The sequence below is a fragment of the Chelonia mydas genome, chromosome 2 (genome assembly GCF_015237465.2).
Source record: "Chelonia mydas isolate rCheMyd1 chromosome 2, rCheMyd1.pri.v2, whole genome shotgun sequence".
NCBI lineage: Eukaryota > Metazoa > Chordata > Testudines > Cheloniidae > Chelonia > Chelonia mydas.
The window spans coordinates 226,867,735-226,893,166 of NC_057850.1; the positions used below are offsets into that span (position 1 = coordinate 226,867,735).

The following is a 25,432-nucleotide window of genomic DNA, read 5'->3' on the forward strand; positions in this document are numbered from 1 at the left end:
ATAGACTCTAGTAAGGTTAGGCCTCAACATAGGTTGTCAGTTTCAAACAGGTTTATTCTAAAAAGAAATATTTAATTTAAATTAAAAATGTGATTCAAATAAAATCCAGGTTTAAAAATTGATGTTTACCCACCCTATTGTAAATGAAACCTGTGATTTGGGTGCCAGGCTGGGATCTCTCTTCCTTGTTCATAATCACTGGCACTAAGAGCTCTGTTAAGAGTCCAAGCTTTCTGTTGGATTCCAGTGCTCTCAGTGAGGTAAGCTGTCTTTAGAAGTAAATTTGGGTAAATTGCCCTAGGGTTTTATTTTAATCATATGTTTTAAAATTGATTTCTAGACAATTAAACCCCAGAAAGGCATTATATATGTCACCTTTGCTCCCCTCCACTGCCCCTCCTCTCCTCAACTATTCCACGCAGAGCTCAGAAGCAGCCTAGTATCTAGCCCCATGTCTATTCAGAAGCAATGGGGGTGATCTTGGCAAGAAGAGGAATATGATCCAGTATTCTCTCACCATAGTTGCAAAGTGTGAAGTATATTTGCTTCATGGGTAATAACGGAGGATTCTTTTTCCAATCCTGCTTACATGGAAAACAATCCTGCAATGACTGAGGGCCACTAGAATGAACTCCCTTAAACGTTTATTCATCAAGAGTTGACCAAAAAGAAGAACAATTTGATAGAAAGTGTAGCTGGCACATTTGCAATGCAACTGGGATCTCAGAGATGATTGCTTGTCTGAAGCATCAGGTATAGGGAGGTCTCTGCCGTTCACAAAGATGCAGTTTGGTAGCATGCGAATTTGTATGTGTAAGCATGAATGAACTCTCCCCTGACATCTAGTGGTGAGCTGTGGAAAAAGTCTTCAGGAGCTGATCTAGTTTGCTTGGACATACCCACCCTGCCAGTGACGGTTGTTGGAACAGTGGTCTCTTGTTCACAAGTGCTCCACTACTCCCTAGCTACTCTACTTATCTCTGTATATAGTTACCCTATTGTTAGTTATCTGTTATCTTTAGTGTTGAGTATAGTCATTGACGCTTGAAGGGGTTTCATTTCCCCTTCAATGAGTGCCCTCCGGGGCATGCTGTCCCAGAGCTTCAAACCTTGCAACTCCTGCAGCAAGCCTATGCCCACAGGCAACCCCCACGACTCCTGTCTTTGGTGTCTGGGAGAGGCCCATCAGGCAGATAAGTACAGGATTTTCAAAGCATTTAAACCTCGCACTAGAAAGGAGAGGGACATTAGACTCAAACAACTCCTCATGGAGTCTGCTCTCCGTCCACCACAACACTCGGCCCCGAGCACCTCGGTGCAGAGCGCTCCTCCAGCGGTGCCATCTACAGCACCGAAAAAGGACTTTGCATGCCCCTCTAGGGCCTGGCGGTCTCCCAGGGCCCAAAAGCGCTCTCCCTGGCACTGTTCTCACTCCCCGGCCACCCGTAAGAAGCAGGCCATGGAGAAGCCCCCACAAAGGCCCAAGGCGGTAGTCGCACCCCAGACAGGACACGGTGTGGACCAGGGACATGAGGCCGACAGACCTTCCAGTAGGCCTCATCCTCCATGAGCCGATGCCTCCCCAGGAAGCCCTGTACCGCCGGACTCCCTGCAGCTGCAGGTGGAGGAGGTCACACTGCCTTCCACACCTAACACCTTTTGAGGCCGCCAGAGGGCTCATTGAGATGACGGCATCCAAGTCTCCGGTCTCAAGGCCTAAACCATCTTGAGCCCCGGTACTGTCAAGAGGCAACCCGGCAATCTTTGGGCCATCTTCCCCCAGACCAGCATCACCAGGCCACTCTGAGTCCCAGCACCACACCCATACTCTGTGCCGATCGGACTCGCGGCGCCGGTCCCACTCACAGCACTGGTCTCACAGCCCCAATCCTCGAAGCCGCTCCCACTCAAGGTGGTCATCGGCTGACAGGTCGTGGTCCCGCTCAAGGTCTAGGTCAAGGTCCGAGACCTCACGGTACCGCTTGAACTGAGACCGTTCTGCGCAGCAGCATCTCTCCCCATCACGGCACTGCACCTCTTCGTGAAACCGCTCTCCACTGCAGCACTGCTCTCCATTGTGGCCCATTCACCGGCATGGCACCATTCCCCAGCACTGGTCACGGTCGCACTCCCGTGGCCGCTCTCCACCGAAGCGAAGTCCAACATCTCAGTGCCGGTTGATCTCCCCGTACTGCTCTCCACAATGGCACCGCCGATCACAGTCTGGATCTCGCCACTCCGCCAGGTACCCATTCCACCTGTCAGGAACCTCCCCTAGCACAGTGTACTGCCCCTCCTTGACCATCCCGCTCCCAGTCATGCTCCCTTGGGTCGGGTAGGGCATTGGGAGCATCGAAGGCACCCCGATTAGGTCCAGGCAGTCTTGGACGGGATGCTTCAATGCCCCACTGGCAGCCCCAGTGGCAGTTCTGGACTCCCTGGGCGCCCCTCCAGGCGTCTCCCGCCATCACGTTCTGGGTCCCATATTCCTGAGGCAACTATCAGTCATCCTCCTCCAGACCCCATACAAACCCTGGATCCAGCCCCACCCCCGGTGGAGGCTACACCCGTGCCCAGGAGGAACCGGAACCAGTGGACCAAGGGGCTATCTCGGACCCAATCCTGCTGGTTGCCTCCTCCTCGTCTTCTCCTGATGAGGTGGTGGCGCGTACATCTGCATCCGGCCCCCAACCCATGGACTATCAGGTCCTACAGGAACTCCTACGGCAAGTGGCCTTAAACGTGAATCTCCAGGTGGAGAAGGTCGTAGAAGAAGAGGACCCCATTGTGGACATTCTGACACCAGAAGGGCCCTCTAGGGTGGCGCTGCCCATTATAAAGACCATTCAGTCGAATGCCAAAACAATCTGGCAAACTCCGGCCTCCATTCCCCCCATGGCCAAAGGGGCCAAAAGAAAGTACTTTGTCCCCACTAAGGGATACGAATACCTTTCCCCCCCAGCCCCATGCTCCCTGGTGGTGGATGTGGTAAACGAAAAAGAAAGACAGGGTCAGCAGGGGCCTGCCCTAAGTCAAAAGACACAAAACGTCTTGACCTCTTTGGGAGAAAGGTTTATTCTACTTGTGGCCTCTACCTACGGATCGCTAATCAGCTCGCGATCCTTAGCAGATACAGCTATAATTCCTGGTCTGCTACTCAAAAGTTCAAGGAGCTCCTCCCATCTGATTCTCGGCAAGAACTGGGAGCCATTGCTGAGGAGGACAGACTAGTGGCCTGGACTGCTCTTCAAGGCTCCCTGGATGCCGCGGACATGGTGGCGCATACACTGGTATCGTCATGTGGCCAAACGCCTGACTTCAGTCCTTGGGTCTTCCGCTGAAAGTTCAGCAAACTATCCAAGACCTTCCGTTCGACAGTCAGGGGCTCTCGCTGAACAGACCAACTCTAGGTTGCGTAGCCTGAAAGATTCAAGGAACACAATTAAGTCTCTAGGCATGCATACCCCAGCAACTCAAAGAAAGCCGTTTAAGCCCCAGCCCACCCAGCAGCGGTCTTTCCCCGCTAGGCCCAGGCAGGACTTCTCCCACAGGAGTAGTAGATACACCAGGTGCAGACCATAGCGTCCTCCCTCTGGACTGGGCCAGGGACGGTCCAAGCCCCCTCCGGGCCCTAAGCACCCATTTTGAAGATGTGCACGAGGAGAGATTACCAGTTCATATCCCGGCCAGTCATGCTCTCTTCCTGAACCATCTATCCCGCTTCTACCGTGCATGGTCCTTTATTACATCGGACCAGTGGGTCCTCCGCTACTCTATCCACTTCTGCTCCTTCCCGCCCTCCCAGCCCCCTTGCCCGTCCCTCTTCAGAGACCCCTCTCACGAGCAACTCCTGATTCAGGAGATCCAGTCCCCCCTCACTCTAGGAGCAGTGGAGGAGGTACCTCAGGAGCTCAGAGGCAAGGGTTTCTACTCGTGCTACTTCCTTGTTCTCAAGGCAAAGGGGGGTCTACAGCCCATTGAGCTGTAGCTCACGAAAGCTTATGCTCAAATAAATTGGTTAGTCTCTAAGGTGCCACAAGTACTCCTTTTCTTTTAACAAGCACATTGTCAACTCAAAGTTCTGCATGGTCTCCTTGAGCACGATCATCCCCTCCCTGGATTCGGGAGACTGATACGCCACCCTCGATATGAAGGACGCTTATTTTCACATTTCAATAAACCCGTTTTCTCCATTTCGTAGTAGACAAAAGGCATTATCAGTTCACGGCTCTCCCATTCGGCCTGTGCATGGCTCCCAGCATCTTCACCAAATGCATAGCAGTCGTGGCAGCCTTTCTTCATCACCATCATGTGCACGTTTACCCGTACCTAGACGACTGGCTCATACGAGGCCGGTCTCACCAGTAGGTAGAATCACAGGTACAATTGGTCAGGGACACGTTCAACCGCTTAGGCATTATTCTGAATGTCAACAAGTCTGTTCTCACCCTAATATGAACAATAGAGTTCATTGGGGCAGTCCTGGATGCAAACCAGACCAGAGCGTTCCTCCCAGAGGCCCGTTGTCTAGCCCTCATGCATGTAATCACTGGCCTTTGCAACTTTCCCACCACCACAGTGAGACAGTGCCTCAAGCTGCTGGGCCACATGGCGTCCTGCACCGACGTGGTGCAACATGCCAGGTTGCTGCTCAAGCCCCTGCAAGCGTGGCTTGCGTCCATGTATTGCCTGGGTCGCGACAGTCTGAACGTGGTGCTGACCGTTCCAGGACATACCCTTGACTCCCTACAATGGTGGCTGGACCCCCACATGGTAAGCGCCAGGGTACCGTTCCACCCCCCCAGCCCACTCTGACATTGGTAACAAATGCGTCGGCGCTCGGCTGGGGAGCACATCTCAGGAGCATGACGACTCAGGGCCTATGGCAAGTAGAGGAACTGGCTCTGCATATCAACATCAAAGAGCTCAGGGCAATCCGCCTCATGTGCCAGGCGTTCCTGTCCCGCTTGCAGGGCCACTGTGTAGTGGTGCTGATGGACAATACCATGGCCATGTTTTACATAAACAAGCAAGGCGGAGCCCGGTCATCTCCTCTCTGCCAGGAAGCTCTCCTTCTTTGGTAATTTTGTTTAGCCCACTCCATCCTTCTCCAAGCCTCATACCTGCCGGGTGTTCAAAACATACTGGCAGACGGCTTGAGGAAGCGGTTCCTCACACACAAATGGCTGATTCAGCCGGACATCATCCACTCCATCTTCCTCAGCTGGGGGTTTCCCTGAATCGACCTGTTCACCACGCGGGCCAACAGGAAGTGCCCAAACTTTTGCTCTTTCCGGGGTCACAGCCCAGGCTCGATTGCAGATGCCTTCCTGATTCCATGGTCTGGTCAACTACTATACACCTTCCTGCCATTTCCTCTCATCCACAAGGTGCTTCTCAAAGTCCTCAGGGACAAGGCGGACATCATCCTGGTGGCCCCAACTTGGGCTCACCAGTGCTGGTACCCCACCCTCATGGACCTATCGATCCAGTCACCGATCCGTCTACCTCTCACTTCCAACCTCATCTCGCAGAATCACAGTCGCCTCCTCCACCTGAACCTTCAGTCACTTCACCTCATGGCCTGGAGGATCCGTGGTTGAATCAAGCAGAGCTCGCCTGTTTGGACCCGGTAAGTCAGGTGCTCCTGGAAAGCCTCAAGACTTCTACCAGAACTGCTTACAAAGCAAAGTGGAAAAGGTTTTCTATCTGGTGTGCCCAATGGCAGGTGCTCCCACTCCAGGCTTCAATCCCATGCATCCTGAACTATTCGATGCACCTGAAAAATCAGCACCTGATTCACCTTGCAGCTATTTCGGCATTTCACCCAGGCATTTCCTAAAAGGCCTAGAAAAGATCCATCCCCCGATGAAGCCCCCTGTCCCTGCCTGGGACCTCAGTTTAGTCCTGTCTCATCTCATGGGTCCTCCCTTTGAGCCGCTAGCTTCATGCTTGCTCCTCTACCGCTCCTGGAAGTTTGCCTTCCTAGTGGCCATCACTTCAGCACAACGGGTTTCTGAACTATGAGCCCTTACATGTGAGCCCCCGTATATCATCTTTCATAAGGACAAGGTGCAGCTTAGGCCTCACCCTGCCTTCCTACCAAAAGTCGTGCCCCGCTTCCATGTCAGCCAAGATATTTTCCTGCTGGTTTTCTATCCAAAGCCTCACGCCACCCTCCGTGAGCAGCAGCTGCATTCGCTGGATGTTAGAAGGGCGCCCGCCTTCTACATAGACCAAACGAAGCCATTCCGCAAAACAACCCAGTTGTTCGTCGCTCTAGCAGAGCGGATGAAAGGTTTGCCGGTCTCTTTCCTCCTGGATCACGGCGTGTATTTGTACTTGTTATGACTTAGCAAAGGTCTCTCCACCTGTTGTCACGGCTCACTCCATGAGGGCTCAGGCCTCGTCAGCAGCCTTCTTGGCACGTGTACCCCTCCAGGAAATCTGCAGGGCTGCCACATGGGCTTCGGGGCACACGTTCCCATCGCACTACGCCATCGTCCACCAATCACGTGATGATGCAGCCTTCGGCAGGGCGATTCTCCAGCTTGCAATTTCTTGACTCCGACCCCACCTCCAAGGTAAGGCTTGGGAGTCACCTAACTGGAACTGATATGAGCAAGCACTCAAAGGAAAACGGTTACTCACCTTTTTGTAACTGTTGTTCTTTGAGATGTGTTGCTCATATCTATTCCATTCCCTCCCACCTTTCCCTCTGTCGGAGTAGCCAGCAAGAAGGAACTGAATGTGGGTCGGGCCAGCAGGGTCATATATAGAGCACCATATTGGCGCCACTCCAGGGAGCTCCACAGCTGGCCCGACAGGTAGCTGCTAGGGGAAGAGTTCCCGACATCCGTGCACGCAGCGCGCATGCGCACCTAACTGGAATAGATCTGAGCAACACATCTCGAAGAACAACAGTTACAAAAAGGTGAGTAACCGTTGTTTTTGGCTAGATCCTCAATGTGTTTCGCCAATGCAAGCTGACATGGGCATGACATCATTAGCCAAGTTTCAGGCCCACTGACCTTATCACCATGGCTTAATCTGCTCGGGTCTATCTTCCATAATAGTGTTGTTGAGAATTCCTTTATCAAATTTGTTGCTGGCCCACCAGCTACGTGGTGGTGGTGTGAGATCTGAGTTTGTGGAACCGAGTTAATGAAAAATATGCACTCACGAGTTACTGTATGTCTGTAAACTTCTAAAGCCAATAAGAAGAGTTTTGGTAATTGGTTTCAGAAGTGTAACTTTATTTCTGCATTTCCTTAGTTGCTAATATTTAGGTTTAGTTTTTTTAATTCTGACGTTCTTGAAAAGTATTAGGCACTCAAACCCCTGGGATATTGTGGCAACCTTAAGTTTATTATGGGAATTTGACATTTTGATTCAGAAACTAATAATATTTTGCATATCCATTCCTTTTATCCAAAACTTTCACACCATTTTACAAACCTGACTACTTTGATTTAATTAAAAGATGCATAAGGATCACTTCAGCTTCCATTAGAAATGATGCTACTTCTGGAATGGAATGCAGCAACATTACACATAGGTTTAGAAGGCAACAATAAGGATCCTCTAGCTAACAGGGGCAATTAAGTAGACAGAACTACCTGAGCTGGAATATGGGAAAGACACCAGGGTTAACCAGGTTTTACTCTTGCAAAGTTTGCCATATGAAATTCAGTGGTCAGGACCTTGTTTTTGTATTTTATCTCAAAGATGGCATCTCTAGCAGCACAATGCCATAGCACCCGCCTGGTGAGTTTAGTGCTGCTGAAATATATCCAGCCAACTACACTGGAAACTCTAGTGCTGAGTTGGAGGGAAAAGCACACTCTGGTAGACCACCAGTATTTTACACATGTTCCGTACATACAATTCCCTTGGGCGTCAGGGGGAGTCCTACATGTTGAACCACCACAGGCTATGCCAATTAACTTTGTACATTTCCTCAAACACCAACTTTGGAAAGATAGAACCGTATTCTAGTCAATTTACTCATGAAGGTAGCCCTAAAATAAGCAGAAATTGGCCTATACAGTGTATGGTAAAGGACTATTTTTATTGCACTGATTTCTGTCTACTGTATGATACTGTAATGTGTCTAGCACTGTAGTATGAAAGCACCAGTTAAAAATACCCCAAACCTAAATTAAGCACCTGGTTTTGATTACTCTTTATACATGTTTTAATTTTCATGCTTTGCAACATGTTAAATGCCTAATCCATAAAGTTTATGGTTCACATAATTATTCTTACAGTGTACAACACCATATTTATTTATGTGGACATTGAAACAATGAGATAGACACAATGGTGTGGTGCCCTCTGCATTTAACAAGTTTATTTAAAACTATTAACTAACTGGAGTAACCACTCCAACTACCCAGCAGGGTTGTTCCAGTGTGGCTCCAACTGGCATCAAATGGCCTCTGGTGTACTATAAACCTCTATGAGGCCATGCCTCCTCTATACCCTCAGGCCTCCCCAGAAAGCTTAATTGGAAGCCATAGTCCTGACCTGTTCACCTCCTCTTAGCCAGACAGAGAAGAGCTAAGATGATGGCAGCTGCAAGCTGAGCAAGACGTAGAAGCCATCTCTCTCACCATGCTAGGGTGTGGCCAAGACCAATGCCCAAGACCAATGCCAGGCAGTCCACTGGACCCTGTCGAAGTTGTGACAGTTGTAATTTAATCATAGAATCATAGAATATCAGGGTTGGAAGGGACCTCAGAAGGTCATCTAGTCCAACCCCCTGCTTGAAGCAGGACCAAGTCCCAGTTAAATCATCCCAGCCAGGGCTTTGTCAAGCCTGACCTTAAAAACCTCTAAGGAAGGAGATTCTACCACCTCCCTAGGTAACGCATTCCAGTGTTTCACCACCCTCTTAGTGAAAAAGTTTTTCCTAATATCCAACCTAAACCTCCCCCACTGCAACTTGAGACCATTACTCCTCGTTCTGTCATCTGCTACCATTGAGAACAGTCTAGAGCCATCCTCTTTGGAACCCCCTTTCAGGTAGTTGAAAGCAGCTATCAAATCCCCCCTCATTCTTCTCTTCTGTAGACTAAACAATCCCAGCTCCCTCAGCCTCTCCTCATAAGTCATGTGTTCCAGACCCCTAATCATTTTTGTTGCCCTTCGCTGGACTCTCTCCAATTTATCCACATCCTTCTTGTAGTGTGGGGCCCAAAACTGGACACAGTACTCCAGATGAGGCCTCACCAATGTCGAATAGAGGGGAACGATCATGTCCCTCGATCTGCTCGCTATGCCCCTACTTATACATCCCAAAATGCCATTGGCCTTTTTGGCAACAAGGGCACACTGCTGACTCATATCCAGCTTGTCGTCCACTGTCACCCCTAGGTCCTTTTCCGCAGAACTGCTGCCTAGCCATTCGGTCCCTAGTCTGTAGCGGTGCATTGGATTCTTCCGTCCTAAGTGCAGGACCCTGCACTTATCCTTATTGAACCTCATCAGATTTCTTTTGGCCCAATCCTCCAATTTGTCTAGGTCCTTCTGTATCCTATCCCTCCCCTCCAGCGTATTTACCACTCCTCCCAGTTTAGTATCATCCGCAAATTTGCTGAGAGTGCAATCCACACCATCCTCCAGATCATTTATGAAGATATTGAACAAAACCGGCCCCAGGACCGACCCCTGGGGCACTCCACTTGTCACCGGCTGCCAACTAGACATGGAGCCATTGATCACTACCCGTTGAGCCCGACAATCTAGCCAACTTTCTACCCACCTTATAGTGCATTCATCCAGCCCATACTTCCTTAACTTGCTGACAAGAATACTGTGGGAGACCGTGTCAAAAGCTTTGCTAAAGTCAAGAAACAATACATCCACTGCTTTCCCTTCATCCACAGAACCAGTAATCTCATCATAAAAGGCGATTAGATTAGTCGGGCATGACCTTCCCTTGGTGAATCCATGCTGGCTGTTCCTGATCACTTTCCTCTCATGCAAGTGCTTCAGGATTGATTCTTTGAGTACCTGCTCCATGATTTTTCCAGGGACTGAGGTGAGGCTGACTGGCCTGTAGTTCCCAGGATCCTCCTTCTTCCCTTTTTTAAAGATTGGCACTACATTAGCCTTTTTCCAGTCATCTGGGACTTCCCCCGTTCGCCACGAGTTTTCAAAGATAATGGCCAATGGCTCTGCAATCACAGCCGCCAATTCCTTCAGCACTCTCGGATGCAACTCGTCCGGCCCCATGGACTTGTGCACGTCCAGCTTTTCTAAATAGTCCCTAACCACCTCTATCTCCACAGAGGGCTGGCCATCTCTTCCCCATTTTGTGATGCCCAGCGCAGCAGTCTGGGAGCTGACCTTGTTAGTGAAGACAGAGGCAAAAAAAGCATTGAGTACATTAGCTTTTTCCACATCCTCTGTCACTAGGTTGCCTCTCTCATTCAGTAAGGGGCCCACACTTTCCTTGGCTTTCTTCTTGTTGCCAACATACCTGAAGAAACCCTTCTTGTTACTCTTGACATCTCTTGCTAGCTGCAGCTCCAGGTGCGATTTGGCCCTCCTGATATCATTCCTACATGCCCGAGCAATATTTTTATACTCTTCCCTGGTCATATGTCCAACCTTCCACTTCTTGTAAGCTTCTTTTTTATGTTTAAGATCCGCTAGGATTTCATCGTTAAGCCAAGCTGGTTGCCTGCCATATTTACTATTCTTTCGACTCATCGGGATGGTTTGTCCCTGTAACCTCAACAGGGATTCCTTGAAATACAGCCAGCTCTCCTGGACTCCTTTCCCCTTCATGTTAGTCCCCCAGGGGATCCTACCCATCCGTTCCCTGAGGGAGTCGAAGTCTGCTTTCCTGAAGTCCAGGGTCCGTATCCTGCTGCTTACCTTTCTTCCCTGCGTCAGGATCCTGAACTCAACCAACTCATGGTCACTGCCTCCCAGATTCCCATCCACTTTTGCTTCCCCCACTAATTCTACCCGGTTTGTGAGCAGCAGGTCAAGAAAAGCGCCCCCCCTAGTTGGCTCCTCTAGCACTTGCGCCAGGAAATTGTCCCCTACGCTTTCCAAAAACTTCCTGGATTGTCTATGCACCGCTGTATTGCTCTCCCAGCAGATATCAGGAAAATTAAAGTCACCCATGAGAATCAGGGCATGCGATCTAGTAGCTTCCGTGAGCTGCCAGAAGAAAGCCTCATCTACCTCATCCCCCTGGTCCGGTGGTCTATAGCAGACTCCCACCACTACATCACTCTTGTTGCACACGCTTCTAAACTTAATCCAGAGACACTCAGGTTTTTCTACAGTTTCGTACCGGAGCTCTGAGCAGTCATACTGCTCCCTTACATACAGTGCTACTCCCCCACCTTTTCTGCCCTGCCTGTCCTTCCTGAACAGTTTATAACCATCCATGACAGTACTCCAGTCATGTGAGTTATCCCACCAAGTCTCTGTTATTCCGATCACGTCATAGTTCCTTGACATCACCAGGACCTCCAGTTCTCCCTGCTTGTTTCCAAGGCTTTGTGCATTCGTATATAAGCACTTGAGATAACCTGTTGATCGCCCCTCATTCCCAGTATGAGGCAGGAGCCCTCCCCTCACAGACATTCCTGCCTGTGCTTCCTCCCAGTATCCCGCTTTCCCACTTACCTCAGGGCTTTGGTCTCCTTCCCCCGGTGAACCTAGTTTAAAGCCCTCCTCACTAGGTTAGCCAGCCTGCTGGCAAAGATGCTCTTCCCTCTCTTCGTAAGGTGGAGCCCGTCTCTGCCCAGCACTCCTCCTTCATGGAACACCATCCCATGGTCAAAGAATCCAAAGCCTTCTCTCCGACACCACCTGCGTAGCCATTCATTGACTTCCACGATTCGACGGTCCCTACCCAGGCCTTTTCCTTCCACGGGGAGGATGGACGAGAACACCACTTGCGCCTCAAACTCCTTTATCCTTCTTCCCAGAGCCACGTAGTCCGCAGTGATCCGCTCAAGGTCATTCTTGGCAGTATCATTGGTGCCCACGTGGAGAAGCAGGAAGGGGTAGCGATCCGAGGGCTTGATGAATCTCGGCAGTCTCTCCGTCACATCGCGAATCTTAGCCCCTGGCAAGCAGCAGACTTCTCGGTTTTCCCGGTCAGGGCGGCAGATAGATGACTCAGTCCCCCGGAGGAGAGAGTCCCCGACCACCACCACCCGCCTCCTCCTCTTGGGAGTGGTGGTCGTGGAACCCCCAACCTCAGGACATCGCATCTCATGCCTTCCAACCAGCGGAGTCTCCTTCTGCTTTCTCCCCCCAGGCATATCATCTGGTCCACTCTCCGCAATGGTACCTGTGGAGAGAATCCCCTAATACTTTACAGATGTCAGGTGAAATAACTCACACAGCAGTTTGCCAGTTTTGCCATATGGGAGAAATCATTTCAGACCCCCAAACTGGAGATCAGATAAGCCCCTGGCATCATCAGAGATCCAATACCAGAATTATGGTGGGAAGGGTGTGGCTGAAACGGGAAATCCACAATAGTCGTCCTAACTAGGCAGTGAACTGTAACAATCTCCCTCACACTATACTCCCACAAATGGGAGTCAGTCACCCACCCCACCACCCAATGGCGGCAGAAATGGGTGGGATGGGTCCAGAGCCTGGGCCTAAATGCAACATGTGACCCCATCGCCTTCCTCCACCATCCTGCAGCATGAAGCAGTGGGAAAAGAGGGGGAAAAACAGGCCCCACAAACTGAAGGGGTTGTGGGGAGAGGGAAAATGCAGAACACTGTCTCAGCTGCTCCCAGTTGAGATCTCTTCCCAAGCAGAAGATGTCTCCTCTGCTTCCTGCCCTAGCAAAGCTAGCAAGATGAGCATTTCTGCTACATAAAAGGTATGTTTTTATGTGCTTTAAAGCTGTTTTATAATATGCTGCACTATATGAAGCTTAAGCATCTGATAACTAGGCCTATTTTCCTCCTAAAGTGCTTATTTTGAATGTTCATAGAACTATTTAATTGCAATTGGACTTCCAATGCCATAAAATATTAAGTCAAAATACTGTCAATAAATTGGAAATGAAGGTGTCAGTGTTTTGCTTGTACAATCTTGAGGATATCTTTTGGCCTTATTACAGTTTGAGGGAAGATGATGATGTACTGTTGTTTTTGCAACATTTCAAATTTATTTCACAAAATAAATCACAAAGGCTGTTGTAATGGTCCCAATAGCAGGAAAAAGGAATTGTTACAGCCATACTTCAGTGACCAGTGAAATAGCTAACAATTTGTTAAATAACCCATGAGTGGATTAAACAGGCATATGATTAGTTATGTGGCTGCCAAACCACAGCAAAAACCAATTAGAATCCACCAAAAAGAATTCCAATGAAAATGGATGCATCTATCAAAACCTAATTAGATTTATAGAAAGAAGCAAACATCCACTGAGACATTATATAACCAGTGAGGTTCTTTGTAAGCATTCTGTAGTATAAGGGATGGCTGATAAATGTAAGGCTGTATTATTCTGTCATGTTTGCAGAGTGTTGAATGTTTTTTAGCATTTTAATATTCCTCCTGTAATAGTTTCAGGACAATTACTTCAGAGGAATTGAATTAGTCAGTTTTAGATTAAATGACATGGAGTTATCCAGTAAATTGTAACTATTAATTTTTTTCGTGGGCAGTCTTGCAAAAAAAACCCCAACACATTCTTAAGTACTTCATGAATTTAAACTGAACAGAGAGATGCTATATAGATAGAAAAACTTTGTAAGGTCTGATTTTTACAACAAACTAAAAACATAGAATAATGATGGTTTTTGGGTTGTTCAGTGCTGCCAAGAGGAGTTACGGTTCCACAATTCTGATGCATAATATGTTTTTGTTTTGGGTGTTTTTGTAGTAATGTTTGAGATGCTGGGGAAGAAAAGGCACAAATACTGATAAATGCCTCTAGCTGAACACAAGCACCAATCTGAAATACTATTGGCTTACTCAACAACAAAACCCAAAAGGCAAAAAAGGCAAGATCTATCCAAGTCAGATTCTTCAGCGACAGTAAATAGACTTGGCCCCTTTAGAGCATAGGTCCTATACAGTTATTCTTACTGAGCTAGACCAAGGGATTTGCCTCAAACATTTTTGTCGATAGTCCTACTGTAGCAATGTCAGGATACATTTTTTAAAACATACCCCTTATGCTTCAGTTGTTTCTCAGATTTCTGGGTTGTTGACTTACCCATGAAACTGTTGTGTACCATGAACTATAACCTGACTTCTTCAGCTATAGTTCACAATCTTTCACAGTGTACAGTGCTTTCATGCAGCATGTGTGGTGTGTGATCACTATACCGAAGGTACATCTGTATGCTGCTTTGACTTTTTTCCCCTAACAGAGAAATGAATAACAGAGGAAAAAGGTTAAACATTCTTTCCCTCTTTGTCGGTGCCTCTCTTGGTGCTAGGCCAATTTTGGACCCAGTATTCTCTCCCCATCAAACCAGCAACTCAACAATTAGTTCCCTCATCTCCTATTGACTTCTTCCAGAATTGAAGACGAAAGAAAACGAACTCTTCAAAAATAGAAAAGGAGTACTTGTGGCACCTTAGAGACTAACCAATTTATTTCAGCATAAGCTTTCGTGAGCTACAGCTCACTTCATCACTTCAAAAATACTAACCATATTTCCTCCAGACAGAAGAATCTGTTTAATTTCAGATTGGATAACAGAAAAGATGTTTCTTTTAAGGTACAGAAGGGTAGGGGGAAATGAACAAATAAAGTGTTTTAAACACAGTTCCTAACTGTCAGACAAAGTTTAATATTAGCAGAATTCTTCAGTTAATGATGCCTGAATTGCCAAGGCGGAGTATAAAATTACCATGTTCTACTCTGTCTGGCTCATGTTAGTGTGTCTCATTTCAGAGATGCACAGTGGAAAGACACACTCACTTACCTGTACCACACAACAAAAACACTAACCCAGGAACCTATCCTTGCAACAAAGCCCGTTGCGAACTCTGCCCACATATCTATTCAGGGGACACCATCATAGGGCCTAATCACATCAGCCACACTATCAGAGGCTCGTTCACCTGCACATCTGCCAATGTGATATATGCCATCATGTGCCAGCAATGCCCCTCTGCCATGTACATTGGTCAAACTGGACAGTCTCTACATAAAAGAATAAATGGACACAAATCAGAAGTCAAGAATTATAACATTCAAAAACCAGTTGGAGAACACTTCAATCTCCCTGGTCACTCGATTACAGACCTAAAAGTGGCAAGTCTTCAACAAAAAAACTTCAAAAACAGACTCCAACGAGAAACTGCTGAATTGGAATTAATTTGCAAACTGGACACCATTAAATTAGGCTTGAATAAAGACTGGGAGTGGATGGGTCATTACACAAAGTAAAACTATTTCCCCATGCTTATGTTTTCCCCCTACTGTTACTCACACCTTCTTGTCAACTGTTGGAAATGGGCCATCCTGATTATCACTACAAAAGGTTTTTTTGTTTTTTCCCCCTCCTGCGGATAATAGCTCACCTTAACTGATCACTCTCATTATAGTGGGCATGGCAACACCCATTTTTTCATGTTCTCTGTGTAGATATATAGCTTCCTACTGTATTGTCCACTGCATGCATCTGATAAAGTGGGTTTAGCCCACAAAAGCTTATGCTCAAATAAATTTGTTAGTCTCTAAGATGCCACAAGTACTACTCGTCCCCTTTTCTGTGGGTCAGTTATGGCCAAGTCCTAGAGATTTTGAGAATATACAAAGAGCAACGTCTCAGCTCCTGATGGAATATTCTACTGTCCTTTTAAAATGCTTCTTCCTATTTCAAAACTTCCATTAAGTTTTTTCTTTCAGTGTCAAACTGTATCCTTCTAACATGTGTATCACATGGATTTTTATAATGTCTTATCTCTGCTTATAAGATCCACAAAAGCAGTTATCAGAGACTTCATGTAAAATAATCCCCCAATGGATATGATGGCAAAGGGGACTGATCTGGACAATATCAAACCATGCTGGTCTGGGTTTCATGAGCAATGTTCTTTTAGTCAATGACTATGTATAATTCCTCCAGTCCCCGGCAGTAGTCACGGCTAAACTAATAGCCAGGTAGGTCATTTAGACCAGAGGTTCTCAAACTATGGTCCACGGACCACCAGGGTCCGCGAGCTCCATGCAGGTGGTCCGCGGATAGTTCCCTCTAAGGTGCAGACCTGGGCGGCCGCAGATAAGAGAATGAAGACCCACCCACCTAATTAGTGGAGCTGCACAGGTGTGGATCCACTAATTAGGTGCCTGGACCCTGGAGAAGACGCACATGTAAGGTGAGGTGGTGGCCTTGGGGGGAATAGGTGGGAGGGGGCAGTGGGGTGAGAAGAGGGGGTGGGGGGAATTTGGGACATGCAGGGCTGCCACGGCCAGAGAAAGAGGTGACTTTCCCCAGCTCCAGGGCTGCAGCTGCGGGGAGAGAGAGCCCTCCTTCCCAGCCTCAGCTCTGTGGCTGCTGTGGTGGGGGAGACCCCTCCTCCTTCCCAGCCCCAGCTCAGGGGCTGCCGTGGCAGGGGAGAGAGGGCACATCTATCGCATGAGAAAGGTAAGACTACTGATATTAAAATATGAGTTGTGTGCTTTTATTTGTAGAACAAAAAACATTTATTATTAAGGGGTTTTTTTTTGTACAGCGCTTTTGTCCAAAGCACTTTACAATCGTTAGCTAACGGTACAGACAACGTTTGGAAAGATCACTAAGTGATCCTCAGCAATTTTCAAGTGGTCTGCGGGGGAAAAAAAAGGGTTGATTTAGACTCACTGCATTACATTCGCTGACTCTGCCATATAGGGCTGGGTGAAGGCACAACATCTGTAGTAAAAATATGAAATGAAAATGTCAACAGATTAATTAGGAAGGCTATAACACGGCACAGAAGACATTGGTCTTTATATAGGTATTGGCCCATAGTGACTTTAGGTTGATTTGTTTGTTTTTAGTTTGGCACTTTTGGACATTTTTTTTTTCTTAAAAGATCACAGACAAAAAATAGCGCCCCAGATTGTTGCTGTAAGCGACTGTCTATGACAGGTGTGTGCAGAAGGTTTGCTTGCTAGCGGTAGTTGTCACAAGCAAACTAACTGTATATTAATACACACACACGCTGCAGGAGCTTATGGTATTTCCCCCTGTATATTAAATGTTACTGGTTTTTAATCTTTGCTACATGTCTAGTGCAGAAATCTGAATTAAGAGCTACATAATCAACTAATTCCTCTTTACAGCATGGGTGCAAGATGAGTTTACAAAATTAAAAGATCTTATTAAAATAAATTAATGTTAACCTAAAATCACACTGTATTCCTGAACAATCACACCACCTGTTCCAGAGGCATTAATGTTGTCCCTAATAACCTCAACTTAACGACTCCATGAGGGAGCAAGTTAAACAACAGTATCTATAATTCAAAGCAAAGTGGCAGTTCCAAATATTTGCTTGGCTTCAGGGCTCAAGTTAGACGCTCTCTCTGGTATTTACATGACACCAGTTACCACAGTATCTGAGCCCCTCATGCTCTTCAATGTATTTATCTTCACAACATCCTGTGAAGTAGGAAAGTGCTATTATCCCCATGTTTGCAGAGGAAAAATGGAAGCACAGCCTGATTAAGTGTCTTGCCCAGAGTTACACAGGAAGGCTGAGGCAGAGCAAGGGATCTCCTCGGTCCTGGGGTAGTACCCATCCTTCCCCTCTCTGTATCAAATGCCCAGGCCCCCTGTCATTAACTGTTGGAGAAGCTTAGAAAACTTTTTAAACTTGCTCCACTTCTACTAGCTACTTTTTAAAATTATGATTACAATAGCTATCTACATATAAATGGCTATGTCGCTGTTTGCTTCTCTCTGCATATAATGTTAGCATCCATGCAGGCAGCTATTGCAACACCCAAACTGAAATACATAGCCAGAACAGAAGATACAAAATGTGAATCTTTCATTCTACACATGATGACATGCTCTAATTTTGAAGTCCAACATATAAAGTGTATTTTACACGATTTTTTTGTTTAATGCTTGTATCATTTTTTAAGCCTTCACATTCAAAACCATCCACTAATGAATTACCACTTTTGACTTATCTCCAGTTAAGTTTTGCTTGTTAGAGTGCTGTAGATATGTTGTTTTGTATAATGAAGATCTTTTCAGGATTAATGTTGTTTGATTAATTGTTGGTATATGTGGCCTTAATGACATTGCAGTGGAGAATCTGGCTTTGGCAGGGTTAGTAAGTCATTGAGCATCTTTTCTTTTCCAGCCCCGCTCTTCTGCTTTGACTCTTTACTTTTGCTGCCTTTTCATTTGTATTTTGAACTAGTTTCTGTTGCTTGCATATTCTGTTTGGAATATCTTTCTGAGATCTCAACTGGATTTAATGTGTTGTTCCACCCGGTCTCATCTTCATTCACTCATTCCTGTTCTTTATTGCTGTTGTCTTCAGTTACTCTTCTCCTGCCAACGCATAGTAGGTTGATTTATTTTGTAACTATTACTGAGCCTTTCCAAGTTAAGCCCAACCATTATTTCCTTCAGGAGGAGACAAATTTTTGCTCCGAACAGTGAATTGGCATTTCTATTTCCACCCACAAAAGAAAATCAGCATTGATTTCTTATGAAGAACAGTATTTTATGTAATTGACTCTGAACTGCAAATGTTAGAAACCCAGGACATGTAGAGTTAAGGTTGCCTTTTAAAAATGAAGAACCCGAACTTAAACTCTGCCTCCAAGGATACGCTAGCCTACCATTTTCCTTTATTTGCATGCTGAGTATTGAAAATGTGTATCTCAGCACATAGATTTTGTATTTTGTTTTATGTGCTAGTCTGATATTAAATGTGATGATTTTTCATCTAATTAACAATTAAATGTGTGATCTTGGCATATGAACTGTATATATGGAGACATGCTAGCTCTTTGGAGAATTGGCTGTCACCTGGAATCATAGGGACTGATTCTGTGAGGTGCTGTAAACCTCTGATGAGGTGCTGATGGCCAGATTTGTAAAGGTATTTAGGTGCCTAAATTTGAAATCAATGGAAGTTAGTGCCTAAAATACTTTTAAAAATCTGTCCCTGAGTGCCTTTGGCACCTTGCAGGATTGGGCTCTTAATGAAGAGTGTGTGTTTGGGGGGCGGGTGTGTGTGTGTGTGTGTGTATGTGTATGTGTGTGTGAATGATTGCCTTTAGTATGTTATTTTTCTCATAAGGAATCTCAAATTATTGTATGTGTACTGTATACGACTCTAAAGCAGACCATCCACTCTATGGTTATGAGTGAGGCATTCTAGTTTGTGTGATAAAATTAAACTGTTTATTATGGATGTGCAAAGTGTTACTCTGTGATGTCAGCGTAGTACTTGGGGAGTGGAATTAAGGTCTATTGAGTGCCTTTTTAAAATGCACCCTTGACTCTCACTTTATTTGGGTTCTAATATTTACTTCTTTTAGTTCTAATGTTCTTGAAAGAAATATGCTCTCAAGCCGTGGATACGCCTTTACAACTTTCAACTTTCCTTTGAAGTGATTTGTGTAGAAATTTTCTTTGCTTTACAAAATTGTCATAATATGCTACTTGCGAGTGAGGATGGCTAGGGTGGTGGGCAAGGTGCTTCCCACACTCTAACTTTTTGACTTCCTTAGATCTGGAAGAAGGGAGCTCATCTCCTGAAGACGTGAGCAGATGAAAAAGAATAGAGCTATATCTGGGTAAGTGCATCAACCCCATGAGAAGTCTTATGAAAGATATCGGGTTACACAATTCCCTACTAGCTGTAGTGGCTTGTCATCCTCTGTAGGCCTTATGCTGATGGGACACTCTGAGCAATATCACTTCTCTGTCTTCTCCGTCCAGTTTATCAGAGAGAAGTCCCACTAGTACAAGCCACAGAAGACCTCAAGAGGTCCACAAGCAGGATGACTAGGTTAGAACTGGGGTGGGGGCATAGAGCACTCCCCTCCTTCCTGTAGATTGTATCAAATCTGCAAGAGATGCAAATCCCCAGCAAGCCTTGAAAGCCTTGTTGACCCATCACACGAGCCTTAAGACATTAGTTAAATCCACCCACCTACCTTCATGAATCTTAGGAGCCTTGGGCTTCCTCCAAAGGGCCTTTTAAAGGAAAAATCATCTCTTATTTATTAACTAATCCTCCCAAATGATTGGCCTATACTAAGCTCACTTGCTGTCTCTCTGCAAGAAGAGGGGCTAGAGATTCACTCTTTTGGAATAAAAATATAGGTATGCAGCAGTCATTTTGATATCTTATGCTAAGTTCATCAGAATGGAGGTTCCCTGGTGTCAGGCCACCAGGTCAAAGGCAGTCATGCCTAGTGGTTGGAGTCCAAATGCCAAGAATACAAGGTCAAAGTGGAGTCAGAGCCAGGGACCAGAGCCAGAGGTCAGAACTGAAGTCAGGGTCTGAATGCCAGAGCCAAGGGTCAGAAAAGAGTCAGAACCTATAAATAGTTAATAAATATCAGAAAAATCTCAGACCTTCAAGTTATGATAGACTGGAAAATGTGAAACAACTTTTACACAAGAACTTAGAACTGTTTATTTAAGTCTTCTTTCTTTTCTTTATTCTCCTGCATCCTCAGGTGCATAAGGCATCCATCAGTTTCTGCCATTTATTTTAGTCTTGTGTTGGTCTCTTCAGGCTTCCAAGTGTCATGTTGATGGATTTGGCTTCTTTCTCTATTGTTCTTCATAATGTTTCTCTAGGTTGCTTTCTTTTTCTCTCCCTGGGTGGTGTCCATATTATCACTTGATGTAAAAATCACGTTGGCAGTATGTTAAAAGCAGTATAAATATGTCGATTGTTATTGTCTCACAATGTTTGAGGCTTTAGGTTGGTTTGCTGTACTTAGAATTTTTGACGTAGCAAGAAACTCTTTCCCAATGGACTCTAAAGATCTTCCATAGGGCTTTACTTTGCAATGAATGAGTTTTTGTTTATTTAATAGAACAGCTTAAAGATAAAAACATCTAGATCTCAATAATTTTCAGTGTGTATCACATTTTAATACAGAGACTTTCTTGTGGATTACCTTCCTTCACATTCGCAGTTGCACAGACCACCTTCTCCAATTGGCAATTGCTGAAAGAGATGGTAGAGATTATATCTGCCCCGAAGATTGGGGACACTCAATGACCATTGACAACCAAGTTTATAACCTGGGGTCTGGCTTAGGGTGACCAGACAGCAAGTGTGAAAAATTGGGACGGGGGTGGGTGGTAACAAGAGCCTATATAAGAAAGAGCCCCAAATATCGGGACTGTCCCTATAAAATAGGGATATCTGGTCACCTTAGTCTGAAGCATCTGTGATCAAGCAAGTGTTTGGTCAGCTACATCTGATCTGACTGCCTTATCTTTCAGATGCAGATCTTGTTACCATCATCCATGCTTTCAAGACTTGACTATTGTAATACACTCTGCATGGGGCTACAATTTATTTTAAACAAATATTTTATTTTAGGTAATTTCTTGTTTGTCTTTAAAGATTGTTATAATATTCTTTGCAAAGTTTAAATGAATGATTTTATGTAGGATTCTAGAACTTACGTCAAATGACAATTTTCAAAGTCTTATTACCCAGGAGAAAATTATTGGTTTACTATTCCTTTTTGGTATTGATATGAAACTATTGTTGCCTAATACAGGTCTTGATTAATTTGCCAGTCAAGATGTCTAGCAATCAAAAAGGTTATGGGACTTTCAATGACAGTTAAACTAAAAGTAATTCTAAAGTTAGAAATGTAGACATTTAAATAGTAACTGAATTAAATCTTGAAATATCAGTTGAATTAAAAATTGCCTTCTGAGACCATGATAATTCATAGCCAACTCTTTTTCTGAAGTATGTCCTTAATGAGTCATTGTTACTTTAATCAAATGTTAAAACAATGTAAACTCATGAATTAATGAGCTGAGTTAATGAATACTCCTGCCTCTTGACTGAGATGCTGTCAGCTTTATATGACATCACAAACTGTATTTTTATGCTGCAAGGTGTTAATGGCTGCCATCGGTCACAGACCTGATTAAAGTTGATGGGTGTACTAATCATCCTTCACTCAATCAGGCTAAATAGAAGGGGCATTTAATTGCCTTTTATGTAGTGATAGCTGAAACACAAGCCACTGTCCAAGTCACTGGGCCTCAGAGATTCTAAGGCCAGAGGGGACCTTTGTAATCATTGAGTCTGACCCCCTGTATAGCACAGGCCATAGAACTTCCCCCAAATAATTCGTGGAGCAGGACATTTAGAAGGACATCCAATCTTGACTTTAAAATTGTCATGGAGAATCCACCACAACCCTTGGTAAATTGATCCAATGGTTAACTACTCTCACCATAGAAAAAATTACGCCTTATTTCCAGTTTAAAATGATAAGACCTGAGCAAGAACTTATCTAGGGAGAATAAGAGGGGTTTCCTTGTGATGAATTGCAAAATGCAGTGGTTAGGGGATTGATTGGTTGTAGTTGTGTGAGGCAGAAAGCAAGAGAAGCAGTGGTATGTGGCCCTGGGAGAAAGCTGAGACACAGCATCTTTTGGGGACGTTACTCTCTGGAAAGGAAGACTTAGATGTTTGTTTGTTTTTCTTTTATGTTCATGGAAGCAGAACTTTGTGCACAGGCTTTGTAAAGGAGCAGGGTTGCACCAAAGAAATACCTGACTCGCATAATCAATTTCTCTTCCTACAGGAAACAACCTGGCAAGGCCCCAGATATTGGCTGACTGCTTGGGCCAAAGTGACAATGATGATATCTGAAAGTTCTCTAGTTGCTCCATGAATGCTTTCTTTTATGCTGTATCTAAACAGTTTCCTATTAAAGTAGTGCCCTGATGAACTAGCATAATGAATTTTCCCATCTCAGAATTTAACCACTTACTGACTCAATTATTTCTAGACAGCTGAGGTGAAACTTACTAGTGAAACAAGCACACATCAAGCATGTAAATCAATGGCGTCCAACCTGTGGCCCAGGGCCCACTTGTGATCCTCAATAGGGACTGTGTTATGAAGAAAATTTCTATCTGATTACAAATAGAAGTTTTTTGAGGCATGCCCTGCAATTTGTAAATGGAATATTTGAACAAGCCCAATCATTATGGCCATGTCTACACTACAAACTTTGGCTAACACAAAGTATGTCACATAAAGATGTCGCAGCTAGTGTATCGCTCTTGTGCATGCATACTTGGCCCCTTGTTTTGGCACTACACATGCTCACCAGGAGTGCCTGTGTCACTGAACAGTGCAGTGCATCATGGATAGCTATTCCAGTGTGGAATTCACCACCATCTGGTGAACTGTTTTTGAGAAGTATTGGTAGTACATGGTGGGGCAGAAACAAGTCACTCAGGGCTGGGAGCAAGGGGTCAACTTAATGCAACTTTCTCCATCCTATAATGTCATCCATATCCGATAATTTTTGTGCCTGTTTTAAAAATCCCATGTACCTGCCCAGCCCTCCTTTCTGTCTCCCATCAGTCACCGAAGCATGGAACCTGCACAGCTCTGCACTATTGTCATGAGCATTTCAAGCATAGGATACACGATCCTCCAATATTGGCAGAGCAGCAAGAAGAACTACGTCAGTGGGGAACATGACGATGTTGTGGAGTACAGATTTCTATGACATAGTGAAAACCAATTCAAGGTCATTGGTGGCATTCACAGAGCAACTGCAGATGGTGGAGCACCACTTCTGGTCCTGAGAAACGAGCACTGCCTGCTTGGATCATACTGTAATGCAGGCTTGGGATGATGAGCAGTCGCTGCAGAACTTTCAGATGTGAAAGGCCACGTTCCTGGATCTGTGTGCTGAGCTCGCCCCAGCCCTCCAGTGCAGGGATACCAGAATGAGAGCTGCACTGACAGTGGAGAAGTGAGTGATGATCGCATTTATGCTTGCAAGGCTGGATTGCTACCGGTCAGTGGGCAATCATCTTGGAGCTGGAAAATCCACTGTGGGGGCCATTGTCATGCAAGTGTGCAGGGCCATTAATTGTCTTCTGCTACACAGGACTGTGACTCCTGGCAATGTGCAGGACATAATAGATGGATTTGCAGTAATGGGGTCCCCAAACTGCCATGGAGCAATAGATGGCATGTACATCCCTATTATGGGACTGGCCCACCTTGTCTCAAAGTATATAAAAAGAAAGCACTGCTTTCCTATGGTTATGCAAACATTGGTGGGACACTAGAGATGCTTCACTGACTTCAGTGTTGGCTGGTCAGGTCTTCCAGAAAGCTGAAAGCAGAGACATTCTTTCCCAACTAGAAGATTACTACTGGCAATATTGAAATGTCATTAATGGTTCTAGGGGACCCAGCCTACCCCTTGCCCATGAAGCCAGATGCTGGCCACCCCGAGAGCACCAAGAAAATATTCTACTACCAGCTCAGCAGGTGCACAACGATAGTTGAATGTGCTTTTGGTAGATTGAAGAGACAATGGCATTAATTACTCACAAGAGTGGATCTCTGTGAGAAAAATATTCCAATGGATAGCTGCCTGCTGTAATAATAATATTCCTCCGGGATAATATCTGCGAGGTAAAGGGGGAAAAATATCAGCCAGGGTGAAGGTGGAGTGGCTGGCTTTTGGGTTTGAACAGCCAGACACAAGGGCTATTAGAAGAGCTCAGTGCAGAGCTATAGAGCGCAGGGAAGCCTTGAAAGAGCACTTTAAGAGTGAGCCACAGTAATGCAATGTGGTGGACTGTGCTCTATCTGGCTGTCGCGGGTCATGCACACCTGTCCCCTTTTGGGATGGGGCACAGGTTGTTATAGGCCCACAGTCAGGTTTGTGTGACCCCTCTGGGTCTCGGAGTAATGTGGCATAACAGCCAAAGGCAATCTACTCGCCTTCTCTGTCAGGCCGGGGTGGTCTAACAGTCAGAGTCCCTCTCGCCGCCATCTCTCTCACAACTGTGTGGCCTAGCAGCCAGAGTCAGTAAAGTTGCCCTCACAATCAGGGCTGTGTGGCCTAGCAGCCAGAGTCAATAGAGCTGGTGAAATGGGCCACCACCCTATGATGGGTAGCGGCCAGAATATGGGGACCTGGGCCCTCCCTCTCTACCAGGTCCCAAACCATAGCCCTATCAGTGATGGGGTTGCCCACCACCAGCTCATCAAGGATCCGGCCGAACCACGTCAAGCTAGTCTCTTGTTCTCCCACCACCTCCCCAGATTACTTCCTACCCGCTTCTCCGCAGCTTGTGTTCTCATGGTTCCCCCATTCTCTCCTCCCTCTATGGCGTCCAGAGCCTGGGGGTCATGGGTTGCTGTCGTCTGGCTGGCCTCCACATCGTGAAGTGCTGGCAGTCCTTCAGCAGGAGCCTGCAGCACTC

General features: G+C 45.9%; 1 long non-coding RNA gene across 1 annotated transcript in view; it reads left to right on the top strand.

Moving 5' to 3' along the window:
• The window catches only part of LOC122464750, a 66,956-nt gene extending 44,124 nt beyond the window's left edge, over positions 1 to 22,832 (top strand). The window contains exons 3-4 of the long non-coding RNA XR_006289071.1: positions 19,705 to 19,770; positions 22,774 to 22,832. This is a non-coding gene — a long non-coding RNA (uncharacterized LOC122464750). The remainder of the gene's footprint in view (positions 1 to 19,704; positions 19,771 to 22,773) is intronic.
• Positions 22,833 to 25,432: the final 2,600 nt, after the last annotated feature.